Raw genomic sequence first — 14,052 nt, 5'->3', positions numbered from 1 at the left:
TTCCCACAAGCCTGTTTATTGCATTTAGATCTATTAGGTAATGTGTATTTGAGGCCTCTGGGGGAAATAATGACACCTTACCCTTGGCAACCATTCTTCTTTTCAAAATGTTTGTACTATATCATTTCATCCCCACTGCAAACCTATGAGGAAAAACCAGAATGGATATAATTATCTCCAGTGCATGGGCAAACTAATATACAATGTCCTGCTTGGGGTCACCCAAGTAGTTAACTGCAGGTCCTGAAAGAGAGCCTAGAGCTCTCTTCTGCATCTCTATACATCTGAAGTCATTAAATCAAGCATAGGGATGTGGACAAAAGGTCTCCAAGAAATTAGGCTGAGCTATGGGAGGCTGAACTCAAAAACATTTAAGCAATTTCATGGTAATCATGACCCATGAGGACCATAATTCTTTAGGCTTTCAGATTTGATGATGGTGCTGCTTTATATTTTATATATGATATCTGCTTTACATTAAATAACACAAAAGGTAATGATTCATCAAGGATCTATGATTTTATTGAGGAGGGAATTTTTCTCTATCCCCCTCAAGCTCTCTTTAAGTCTTAAAGGACTGCCTAAAACGAAAGCTTGTTATTATAGATACAGAATCTTCCTTGAGGTTAAGAAGCCCTGCGTTCAGATCCCATCTCTGATACATACTTCCTATGAACATTTGGACAAACCACTCAACCTTTCAGTGTCCCAGGTGAGTCTCTAAAATCTTTTGCTCCAGAGAATGGACTGATCTGCACTGGTACAGGGATTCCACTCAATGGAAGTAACCTATACCAGTGAAATGAAAGTTCCGGTTTCATAAAAATACACAAAATGTATAATAAAATGATAGTGTAACTAATACAAAATGTATCCCAGTCACAGTGACCAAGCAGCAACATGGTATAGTGGATAGAGAGATGACCAAGGAACCGGAAAGACAATTTTACCTCCTCTTTTTGACACATACTGGCTTCATGGTCATGGTCAAGTCACTGAAACTCTGAGCTTTAAGCCACTCTCTAAGAAGTTAGAAGCTGACAGTAGCAGTGTGCTCTAAGACAAAGAGCATTAGATTTGGAGTCAGGAGCATTGGATTCAGTTGTTCACCTTACTTATCACCAGTTATGCAACACTGGGCAAATTATATCATCTTATTGCAGAAAAGAGGCCAGTTGGTAAAGTTACCTCACCTGGGAGATTCTTATATCAATGAAATTACAAGTCTAGTACCTTTCCCTACAATGATATTCATAACCCTGAAAAAGACTTCATGACCATTCTGTTCAAAGATAAAATTATCATAGGCAAATAAAAGCTGGGAAAAAAAAAACAAAAACAAAAGACATGCTATAGATTTGACTTCTCAGCATAGAAGGAATATAAGTCAAATTCATCTTATGTTTTATATTAGTGAAACATATAGCCCAGAGCTCAGAGAGAGTAAGGGCTCAATAAATGTTTGTTGATGCCGAAGATGATGAAGTATAGCAGGGAGAGGGAGGCATAGAAATTTAATATCCATAAGAAACAAAACATAATCATCAAAGCTTATTACCATCAATAATTCAAAACACAAACCCACCCAATGACCAGTTGACCAAAATCTATTCCACAAAGGTTGTAATGGAATACATCATTGTGCCATGGGAGTGGCCCTAGTTTCATATGGTCATATGATAGATTTAAAGCTGGTAGAGACCTTAGAGGTCATGTAGTTCAACCCAATTTCATTTTACAGGTGAGGAAACTGAAGTTATGACAGGTAATGCCAAGTTGTAAGGCCTCTACTGTGGCCTATAGATGGACCTGGTCCCTTGCATACAAAGACTTACCTAAATAAGTTCAGAGAAGAGCATCACTGGCATTTTGAAGTTTGGATATTTGGGTGTGGATGGGGCACAGCAATTCTACCTGCATTGAGAGCTTGGCATCTGCTTAAGTGGAGCATTCATGCCAAAAGGATTGAGGTATACAGCACAGTGCAGCAGAAAGAGGACTGAATTTGGAATCACATGTCATCATCATCTAACTCTGGTACTTACAACTAATATGACCTTAGTAAAGGTAACTTACCCCCTTTGGGACTTAGTTTTCTCCTCTGTAAAATGAGGGATTGGACTAAATGACTCTTTTAGCTGTAAATCTATGCTCCTGTTGCCTTATTTTCAAAATAGGTTGAATAATAGTGGTGATAGTGGACATTCTTGCTTCACCCTGTCTCTTATTGAGAAGGCTTCAAATTTGTCCTCTTTAAAGTAATAACTGCTCTTGGTTTTAGATAGACACTACTTATTTTTAAAAAGGCTTCATTTATTCCTAGACTTTCTAGTGTTTTTTAATAGGAATGAATGTTGTAGTTTGTTAATGGCTTTTTCTGTATCTATTGAGATAATCATACGATTTTTGTTGACTTTGTTGTAGATGTGATCAATTATGCTGATGGTTTTCCTAATATTGAACCAGTCCTGCATTCCTGGTATAAATCCCACCTGGTCAGGGTGTATGACCTGATTTCTATCGGTTTTGTTATTGATATGGTCTTTTTTATTAAGAAGCCAATGTTTATTTTCCATCAGCATTTTCCCAACACTATTAGACAATCTGGTGTGAAATTTAAAACCACTCCATGGTAATTGCTACCCATTCAGTGGCCTGAGCAGTAGGAGCCACAGACCAGTCCTCAGTAACTGACTGAGCACTCCAGTCTTCAGTAGGGAACTGAAGAATGGGCACAGGTAACACCCGTACTCCCTCAGACCAATTGGCAACTTCTGGTTGAGGAGCAGTGAATTCTGAGGTGGGTGCAGTCCATTCACCCTGAATCTCCTTCTTTGTCACTGCCTTCTCAGCTGCAGACTGTTCTTCCTTTTCAATCTCCTTTGGATCCCTAAAGAAGTAAAAATCAGGCATAACCTCCCACGGGTGTTCGCAGAAGATGGTACCACTTATACGTAGGACTTCACATATGCCTCCATTCACCACATCAGACCAACTGAGTGAGCTCCCTTGTTTTTACATGGAATGGCAAAGTCCACATAGTGAAGTGGGGAGTCTGTGTTGTGAAATGCAATGGTTGGGAGGTTAACATATGATGTCAGTCAGAGGCTGGTGATCTGCCCAAGGAGAGGATCAGTGACCACTAAGAGGCAAGGATCTCTGAAAGCTGCCTGGATCTGGTTAGTGAACATGACCAGTGTGAAACGTCCAGCAACAGATAAAGCATCCAGCAATAGATATGGCACCAGTGGCAGCAGCAAACTTCAAAAGAGCTTGCTGGATAGTGTTCCTGGATGAGATGGCACTAACATCAGCTGGATTTTCAATGGCAATAATGACATGAGCTGCCAGCAGAAGCTTTTCCCAAGTTCCAATCAAATTAACGATGTAGACATCATCACTCTTTCTTTTGAAATAGATATACGGTTCCATCTGGAAATCCAATTTGGTGCCACCCAAATGGGTCCCTGTAGCAAGGAATTCGAGGACATCCTCCTCCTTCATCTGTAAGACATCAAGAGCTCCAGATATTGTGAAAGTTTCCCTTTAAAGTTACACCAGAAACTGAGGACAATGTCATATGGAACCCTCTTCTGGGCCTACTAGCCTCCTTCCCTCTACTCAATTTTACTTGCTTATGCCTATTTTCTTGAAGACCCAAATATGAAACTGCTGTGAGAACATCTGATGGCAGATAGGGACAATATAGGATGGCCAAAAGGAAAAGAGCAAAGACAGAGAACGGGACCAAACCGAGAAAGCAAAGTCCATGAAACCCAAAGCAGGTGAAAGACTGAAAAAGATCAGGGAACCTATTGAGGCAGCAGTTTCTATTTGAGAGAATTAAAAGCAAAGTTGCCCCGAGGCAGAAGGGAAGGCAGCTAACTTTTCTTCTTCTATAACATCCCACTTTAGGAATTTGGCTTCTAAATGAATAAGAGATACCATATCATCTTTCTACCATGCCAGTAGAGAAGCAGGAGTTAATTTAACTCAACAGTTAGCCTGTCTTTCCTTAAAAAAAAAAAGTAAAACTTAATGTACTTTTACTTAATTACCTTGTTTCACCCTTGCTGTGTTTATTAATAATGAATATCTGTTCATTTTAAAATGGCATTGATCACCAATTTCCAGTGCTGCTGAGGTCATTCAACATGACAAATGTCAGGGGCTGGAATTTGGAAGCCATTGTATAGCTATTCACATTTACAGCTAAATCAATTTATGAGGCAATCTATAGTACACCTGTAGTGAACCAGTTATTTACATGGTAGGGGATTGCAGCCCCTATTTTCCTCTGCAGCTTGCCTAGGAGTCTAACTTGATGAACTTTAAAAACAAACACATTTCTCTGCCTTTCATTATTTCCTAGGCCCACTGTCCCTTTCCCATCTGGGTCTACAACAAATGAGACCAAGACTAATTGATTTATTTCCAGTTTCCAGAAAATACCCCAATGGATGCAGAAAACCACCTTTTTAACAATGTTAAATGGTAGAAAACTGGCGGAGTAAAGGACATTTACTGCTCCCTGCGAGTGAATGGTGTAAATGGTATTGATCTGCTATGAAGGGTCTACAGTAGAGAAACATTCAACACATTATTTAAAGTGTAAATACCTATTTGATTTACTTTTGGACTTCATCCAAACATTTGTAACACAGTTTTACTCCTTTGTTTGCTGTGTTTTTCCCCTACTCCATGTTTTGACACAAGCAGCACCAGGGTCTGCCTTACAGATGAAATTGTTCCTGATTCCTGATGAAAAGTTGAAATCTCAAGAATAAAAGAAATAGAACAACCAAAGAAGAGAGTAGGTAGATTTCCTCTAACACTGGAAAGGACCAATGAAGAGAGAGAGAGCAACCTCCATGCTTCAAAACCAGCAGCAATCCACCAAGAGGCAAAGCCAAAGAATTTGGAAGGCAAAGTCTTCCAAATTGACAACCTCCATGCTTTTGATTATGCTTATCTGGAAAGCCTTGAAGGGACAGCCAGGGGTTCACAATCCTGGCAGGAATGTAAAAGCTACTTTTCTGGCCTTTGTGAGAGATGCTAAAACATTCAAAAGAGAAAATTGGCAGTGGGGAGGAGCAGGGACAAGATAATCTTGGGTAGAGCTGGAACCAGAAATTTTGGCACTCAGGGAAAGGGTGGAATATAGTGGCTGGGAGGAAGAGGATACCTCAGGGAGAGACTTTGAGTCTTCTCCTCAGAAGTCTGCCACTGGAAAAAGAGGCAGAATGGGGTTGAGTTAGGGAGCTTGCCTGGAGTATTAAGACACCTCAGGATTTTACCTCCCATGATGCTCCTAGTTGTTGGTGCTATTCTTCCCCTTCCCCCCAAAAAAGATTACTTTGTATTTATTTTTTGTATGGTTTGCATATTGTTTCCCCCCAATAGCTTATGAGCTACTTGAGGGCAGGGGCTATTTCATTTTTGCTTTTGAATCCCCAGTACCTAGTATGGTGTCTTGACACATAGGAGGCATTTATAAATGGTTACTGAATTAAATTAAGTTGGACTACTTCATATGTGGATTTCATGCAAACCAGTCATGGTCAGGTGTGGTAATGCTGGAGAAATTGATCTTCTTACCCTTCCCTGGTTACAACTCTGATTGTGAAATCTAGAACAGAGACTGAGGAAGAGGGGGAACAAGAACATGTGGCATTAGAAGGTTAGTATGAAATAGTGGCATGAACAACGTACATGGGATTGGAAAATCTAAATTGGTAAATTAGCACTTGTACTTACTAGCTATGTGTGACCTGGCCTGTATTGGGCCCTCAATCTCCTCATCTAGAAAAGGAATGGTTTACACTAGATGCTTTCCTCAGGTTCTCAGGTTCTTATCCATTTCTAATATTCTATGGTTCTGACAGAATTTTGAAGTCAAGATAATGAAGAGCACTGTTTTCCTTTTTTTACACCGTGTCAATAGAAAACAAAATAGAGTTTCAGACTCACATTAACATGTCATATTCCTTTTCTTTTTTCAAAATAAGGGTAAATAGGAAGCCAAATATATATATATATATGTATATATATAACATATATATACATATATACACATATACACACATGCATACATATACATACATATGTATATATAAAATAAAATATACTATTATACATTATATAATATATGTTATATAATCATATATCTTATTGTATAAAATACAATAATATATCATGGTATTAGAGTATAATATATTATATTATATTATATAAAATATTATATGAAATCCACACCTATAAAATCAAAATTCTATAGCCATGGGATGCTTTAGGACAAAAAATTATTTTGCCCCACTCTTGTAGAATGACACATCCTATAACTTGGAAAATCACTCTTTGAGAAGAAAATAATTAGAATATATAATTCAGCACATTATTGGGTCAGTGATCTCATGGAAACACGTGCTCCCTCCATTAGTGCAAATAGTGACCCATCCTTGATTTGTCATCCTGTATGATCCTTGTCTTTCCATAGATCCTCAATAGAATGAAGGCTTTCTTTTAGTCCTTTCAACATTTTGTGGGTGTCAATACAGCTTCAGGCTATCCTTTTTTTTTCACCCATTCTACATGATCAGATGACCTTTTCTAATCATGTAATTCTTTTAAGACATTTTGCAAGCCCAGGTCATAACTGGTAATATGCCATCCCCATTCTTACATCTTCCATGTGACTTTCCTGTGTCTTTGGGTCACGTGAAATTTTTCTTTTTTGAGATCATAGGATCATAGATTTAGAGCAAGAATCAACCTTAGAGGTCATTAAGTGGAAGGGCTTCATTTTATAAATAAGGAGATTGAGGTCAAATAACTTGCCCAAGTCACGCATATAGTAAATGGCAGAACCAGAATTTGGAGCCAAGATCCCTTAACTCTAATTCCAACATTCATTCATCTCATCATGGCATTCTAGGATTCTCAGCCATAGAGTATCAGAGGAAGAATACAAGTGCTACAAAAAAGTATGTGTGTGTGTGTGTGTGTGTGTGTGTGAGAGAGAGAGAGAGAGAGACAGACAGACAGACAGACAGACAGACAGACAGACAGACAGACAGGTTAGGAACATTGAAAGTGCGAGGGGTTTTGCAAATGTTATCCAGCCCTGTCTCCCCTTTCTATTCAATTCCTGATCTAATTCAATGCTAACATGAAATGATAGCAGTTCCACTTCTGTAAGACTTTACAATTTACAGAACTCTTTCCTCCTAACTACACTGTGAAGTATAGTTAAAAAAGACTTTAGAGGTCACTTAGTCCAACAATCTATCCCATATACCAGTCCCTCAGAGGTTCCCAAATTTATTTGGCCTACTGCTCCCTTTAAAAAAAATTACTCAGCACCCCCTGGAAATCTTTTTTTTTTTTAACCCTTTAACAGTTTTTTTAAAAATTTGCATTATTTCAAACTTCTACTCTCCTCCCCCTCATTCCAGTGCCTCCCAGGGGATGGTATCACCCACTTTGGGCACCTACACAAGACAATTTCTCAAGTGGTTGCCTAGTCAGCTCCCATTTGAACACTCTGAATTGATGGGGATCTCATCACTGTGGACTTACTTGGTTTCCTCCTTATAAGCAAAGAACTCTTCTACACTTTTTGGAAAAGACCAAATCTGCATGAGATTCCAGTGTAAACTGACAATAAAAGAGATGAATTAGCATAACTGGCTGTTTCCGTTATGAAGATTAAATAGCCTTTTACTGCAGATGTTTGCCAAGGCAAATGCTCCCCAGTGGAAAACTCTAAGCAGTTAAGATAGATTTGATGAGGGTTTTAATTGCTGTTATGCAACTGGTAATGGAAAGTTTTTATTAAATGTCATGCAAGAGCCAATCAATAGTTTAAAAGAGAAAAGCTTCTTTCTTGCATCCACCTCAGGCTTCTGAGCAGGGGCTTATCAGCCCAAGCAGCATCAACAGTAGCTAATATTTACCCAGGGCCCAATATGCACATCGCTCTATCAAAAATATTATGGGGATTTGTAGAGGACAGAATAGATCCAGTCCATGCCCCAGGCGACCTGACAACATCAAGGTAAACAGACTGTAAAGTTACTGTACAGGTAAAGAATACCAAAAGTAAAATGTAGATAGATAGGTATAGGCATATTCCATTACTATAACACCTAATATAGAATGATTGGAATCCATGAAAGACATGGTAAGATCATAGACATAGTCATAAAGGACATCAGAAGTTATTTAGTACAACTTCCTCATTTATCAGTGTGGATATTAAGGTACAAAGAAGCTAAGAGATTTACCCCAAGTCACCCAGGGCAAAGTCAGGATTTGAACCAAGGTCTTCTGACTCTAAAAGCACCTCTTTCTGAAGTAGGCAATGATTATTTGTAATACTTGTAAAGCACTTAGTGCTTTAGAGGCATTATGTAAATACTCATTCCTTTCCTTTTCCCTTCTCTATTTATTTGTACAAAAAAATTTATAGAATAACTCAGCATAAGAATCTTTTAAATAATGACCACCTAGAATGTATTTAAATTATCTTTTTTTTCTTTTACAAAAATTCAATTTGTATGCTTTATGGACACTATAGCATAAAATGAGGTATTCCTGGGGGCAGCTAGATGGTTCAGTGGATAGAATGCTGGGTCTGGGGTCAGAAAGACCAGAGTTCAAATTTGGCCTCAGACACGTACTAGCTGTGTGACCCTGGACAAGTCACTTAACCTCTGTTTACCTTGATCCAGTGGAGAAAGAAAGGGCAAACCAGTTTAGTATCTTTGCCAAGAAAACCCCACGAACAATATGGTCCATGGGGTTCATGAAGAGTTGGACATGACTAAACAACTGAACAACAAGAGTTATTCCTATATTTTGTTCATTTTTCTAAGCATCAATTGTATATATGTATGAACATTAAAATTAAATCTCTCTTGAAAATAGATGCTTTAAATATTAGAATAGAAATTTTCTCAGCAAACTGCATCTATACTCAGTTCCCTCCAAGGCCATCACCACTAATCTGTCCTTTTTTCTCCAGTCCCAATCTTGACCTGAACTACACTAGTTCAACATTACACTATTTTCTACTCTCAGATTACTATTGCTACATATCCTTGCCAAACCACAGTCTTGGATAATTCCCTCTATTGGCCTCTCTTGTGCCTATTTGTTGTTGAACAGTGCTAAAGGAAGCAATGCAACCATACCAACTGGGTCTGCTACAGTTTTGGTATTTAATCTGAAGTAGGCTTTCAGTGGAGCAAAGCAGTATTTTAACTCCTCTCTAATTCTCTAGGGCATTCCCCAAAACAATGGTACTAAACATTATCTACTATCCAAGTCTCCTATATTATCCCTTTTTCCACTTTCTCAGCAGAGGATTTTTCCTCATAATTGGACTCCTCATATTTGCCCCCAAAAATAGGAGTCATTTTCCATGAATTACCTCTTCTCCCATTCTCTATATCACAAAACTCAACATCATTTCTCATTCTCTCCCCCTTTTTTCCACTCTGATGAAAAGATAGACTTTTTTGTCAAAGTCAATCCCTTGATCCCATCTCTTACCTTCTCTTCTGAGAGACTGCTCCCACAATCATCCCCCCTCTTTGTAATTTCTATTCTCTGTCTATATAATGATTTATTTCCTGCTACCTACTAACTTTCTCTATTAAAAAAAGCTTTAAATCCCTCACTTTAGCATCCTCCCAAACTATCATTCTATCTCTCTACTCCCTTTCATAGTCAAACTCCTAGAAAAAGCTGTCTACATTTAGTAGACATTTCTTTTTCCTTTTACTCACTTTTAAGTCCCTTGTAATCTAATTTTATAATTTCATCACCCAACTGAGATGTCTCTCTCCAAAATTACCCATAATACTTTAATCATCAAATCTCCTGGATTTTTCTCATCCTTCTTGACCTCTCTGCAGCATTTAACACTGTTGATTATTGAGATTGTTTTTCATCCTTTGTCTTTGAGGAGGACCAATGACATTACAGAGTGATGTCTTGACTTGCTTGTGAATTGGATTTAAATAAGGCAGAGTTGCACAAAGTCATCAACCTCACTTTCTCTTGTCACTCACTCTCTGATGTTCTTGTGTGTCTTCAATATCTGACCAAGCTCTAAGCATGCTATAGCACCTGCTTCAGCTGTCTTCATGGCTATTGGAACAACTTGTTTAAATCTGCCCATTCTGCTGGGGGGACGTCTATCACATGCTTGGGGTTGACATCCCCCTAACTCACTGATGGGTTTAAGGCCTGTTAGTTACTGAGACAGAAACATTATTTACTAAGGATTCCACATTCCTTTCTCTTCCTCTCCCCTCACATGGATTGGGCTATTATATTTTTTAAATTTTTTTTGCCTTGAAAAGCTTTACTTGTGATTTCATTGGTCCAGGAAGCTAAGATTTAAGCTGCTCCTCCTTTTCCTTAGCTTCCTGGTTGCCTCTGGTTGTATTGATGTGGCATCTTGGTGACTTGGTGGCATAAAAACTTCCACCAATATTAGATCCAGGTCTTCAGGCTTGGCACACATCCCAAGACCTTGAATGTCACTACACTGTCCGGCTGACCAAATGCAAAAGATGGGCATGTCTACTAAGTCTTAATGTTTCATTATCCTTGTGGAATACTCTTTCTATGCTGTGACTAAATAAATTTAGTGAATATAAAAATAATGGGAGCAAAGGTTAGTCACTTAATTCTTTTGAAATGAGGATAGAGCATCTTCAGACAGGCAGAAAAAGTTGTTAGAAAGACTGCCAGACCTGGAGTCAGGAAACTGTTGAGCAGGTCAATCCATTTACTACCCTAGACCTTGTTTCCTCATTTTAAAGTGAGAAGAAGGGTGTGAGATGTGTCTTCCCAGTCACTACTGCCTTTTCCCTAGATATGGCTTTGTTTATATTTTACATTTAATTTTCTATGTAAATTTGGTACCAAATTTTTTTTTAATTACTGTTAAAATTTGTCTTAACATGTAATTGGAAAAAATACTATTAAATTTTTTTCTGTGTTATGTCCCTTCCAACAGGAGACATCCCCCAGCCTTTTTCATTTCTTGTTATTACATTGCCAGTGTCTAACACAGTACATGGCATACAGCAGGTGTTTGTTGTTTAAACTTCTAAGGCAGTGAGTGGTTCTTAATCTTTTTTGTGTCATGGACCCTTCTGGCAATTTGGTGAAACCTACTGACCCCATCTGGGAATATTTTTAAAAGCATAAAATAAATTACCTACAATTACAAGAGAAATCAACAACATTAAAAGACAGTTATCGAAAAGTGTTTTTTTTTTAATTTATGAACCCCAGGTTAAGCACATATAATGTGGTTGCATAACTTCTCTAGAACATTTACATATATAATAAATTCTATGGCCCACTAGAATCTAAGCCTGAGTCCCTTGTAAGTACTAAATCCAGAGAAATATACAAGCAATTCTATCCCCTAGAACTGGTAAATTAAGTCCCCAAATGAAGGGCCAAAGGAGAAGGAATTAAGTGGACCACCCCTGGGACTTCTGTTATTCTCTTGTTCCATTGCTGAAATGATGCTGTCGGGTACAGACAAATTACTGAAAATTATCTGAGATTAGATTTTTTAAAGAGAAGGAGCCAAAAGCATGAAAAATAGGTTTTTCTTTTGAAATTACTTAATTTCTGTAGTGTTATAATAATCATGCTTTGCTTGATGGGTGGATGGCCTGCTATATTATGTGTGTTTGTTTCTCATCTGCTCTTTAGACTCACAATGGCTCTTCAGATAATGTTAGCAACATAATTATCATTACACAGATGTTCCTTGGTCAGATACCATTCATCTGTCTGGCTACCGAACATCTGATCTTTGCAGCTACTCATAGAGCAGTTGAAATGAGAAGAATCATTTTGGCTTCTGCTTTTTTGGCTGCTTGGGGGTGTCCTTTCCTTATATCTACTTAGATACTGTGAATGTTTTCTGTACACAAACATATGTGCCTTCAGAGGGAAGCAGTTGGGGCGGTTTACGACACTAAAAGACCCATGGAGAGTTATACTTATGTAGGGATAGAAGAGAAAGGTAAATAGTTAGGGTTGACTGAGGTGGAGAGAATATGTGCAAATCTGGTTTCATCTCCCATCTCCTAATATTCTGAGACCTTGGGAAATCATGTAACCTCTAAGTGCTTCCAGAAACTGCATAGAGCTCACCTGCTAAGTCATAGGCACAATTGCAATCTTGCTGCAATCAATCATCAATAAAGCCATTTATGAAGGCCTTACTATGTGCTGGCCACTGCACTAGATCCTGGGGATGTAAATTCAGAAACAAAACTATTCTTGTCCTTTATGAGTTTTCATTCTTCTGGGGAGAGGCCACGTGTATATCACCCTCATGATAGCCAATGTTTATTTATTGCTTAAATTTTGCATAGCATGTGGAAATGTTTAATATTTAATTTAATATACTGTACATGTATAGCCCATATCAGATTGCATGCCATCTTGTAAAACTCAAACTCAAAATCTTATAAAAGTGAATGTTGAAAATTAAAAATAAATTAATTTAAAAAATAACATTTGTGTAGCATTTGACAAATTTCATCTCATTTTATCCTCACAACCACCCCAGGTCAGTACTATTCTTATCATTATTTTATAGATGAGGAAACTGAGCCTGAGAAAGGTTAAGTGACTTGCTCAGCGTCACACAGTTAATAAGTGTCTGAGGCAGGTTTTGAACTAGGGGGCTTTCTGATTTTTGATTCGATTCACTGGGCTACCTAGAAGCCTCATATAACGCATACACATATAAGAAGTATGTACAAGGTAATGAAGCATGGGGAGAAGCACTAGCATTGGAAGGGTTAATAAAGGCCTCCTATAGGAGGTAGCCATTAAGTTGCACTTTAGTGGAAAACAGAGATTCTAAAAGGTGGAAGTAAAGATGGAGAACATTCCAGGTAAGGGGGACAGCCTGTGCAAAGGAGCAGGCATTTTGTTTTTGAGGAACCACAAAGACAATTGGGAAGTTTTCATGTCAGGAGGCTCTTTTGCTAACTAAAGAAAGATCATTCCGTAGCTGCACACATGCACGTGCACATGATAGGGATGACAAAGCTAGTCTCTTCTGGTGAGCCGCATGATTTAGCCCCTTGCTGAAGGAAGGACTTGTGGGATGCAGTACTCCTCATTGGTCCCTGTGGCTGGGGTCTTTGCCAAAGATGATTGGTAACTGAGCCTGGAAAAGTTCTCCTTTCCAAATCCATGGGTCAAAAGAAGAAACCAAAGGCCATTTCATACGTGATTTCCACTTTGTACACTGCATACATTTCCTAGAAAGGACCCTGTCTAGAGGTCAATCTTTATAGGAGAGATGAAATTTGAGCCACAACTAAGTGTTATTTGAAAAAATTTCCTTGGAACTTAAAGTTAGGTATGATGAACCAGAGAATATGAGAAAAAGCTTCTTTCCCTGGGAACAGGCTGCCCCACGCCTGAACCCCATTTGCCTGAGCAAATGAGGTTAGTGCTCCTTGTTGGAGCAGACACCCTGCTGGACACAGGCAACATATTTGTCTATCATATATACACTTGTGCTTACATAATTTATACAAATGCAATATGTATAAAATATATTCACATTTATATATACATAAACACTTAAAAATGTGTAAAGATACATTGTATGTACACACATATCCATAATACATTCATAAATGGTCCTTGACAAGAGGTGGGGAATGGAGGGGAAGGAAGTTACTACCAGGAGACCTTGACCACCCATTTTTCATTCCCTTATGGCCATCCTTACCTCATCCTCTACAATCTCCATCCCATGACCCAAATAATATAGCTATTTTAAAGCAAGAAGCCCTCTCATTTTTGAAATCCATTTCAGTCAGGCATCCTGTTTTTCATAGATATGACCTCTCTTGAAATATAGGTTAGATACAATGCTAAAGAAATCACTATCCTTTTTGTATTGTAATAATTTGCTGATAGGAGCAGGGATGACCTTACTTAGAGATAGAGAAAAGCAATCACACATGCAAAGTAATTTGAACAGTT

The 14,052-nt window shown here is 38.2% G+C and overlaps 1 pseudogene; it reads right to left on the bottom strand.

The window, feature by feature from the left end:
- Positions 1-2,616: 2,616 nt before the first annotated feature.
- Positions 2,617-9,587, bottom strand: LOC114043841 (annotated as a pseudogene).
- Between the last annotated feature and the right edge of the window lie 4,465 nt (positions 9,588-14,052).

The sequence above is a fragment of the Vombatus ursinus genome, unplaced genomic scaffold, assembly GCF_900497805.2.
Source record: "Vombatus ursinus unplaced genomic scaffold, bare-nosed wombat genome assembly UNPS02014770.1, whole genome shotgun sequence".
Classification (NCBI taxonomy): domain Eukaryota; kingdom Metazoa; phylum Chordata; class Mammalia; order Diprotodontia; family Vombatidae; genus Vombatus; species Vombatus ursinus.
This window is presented reverse-complemented; position numbering and strand designations above follow the sequence as displayed.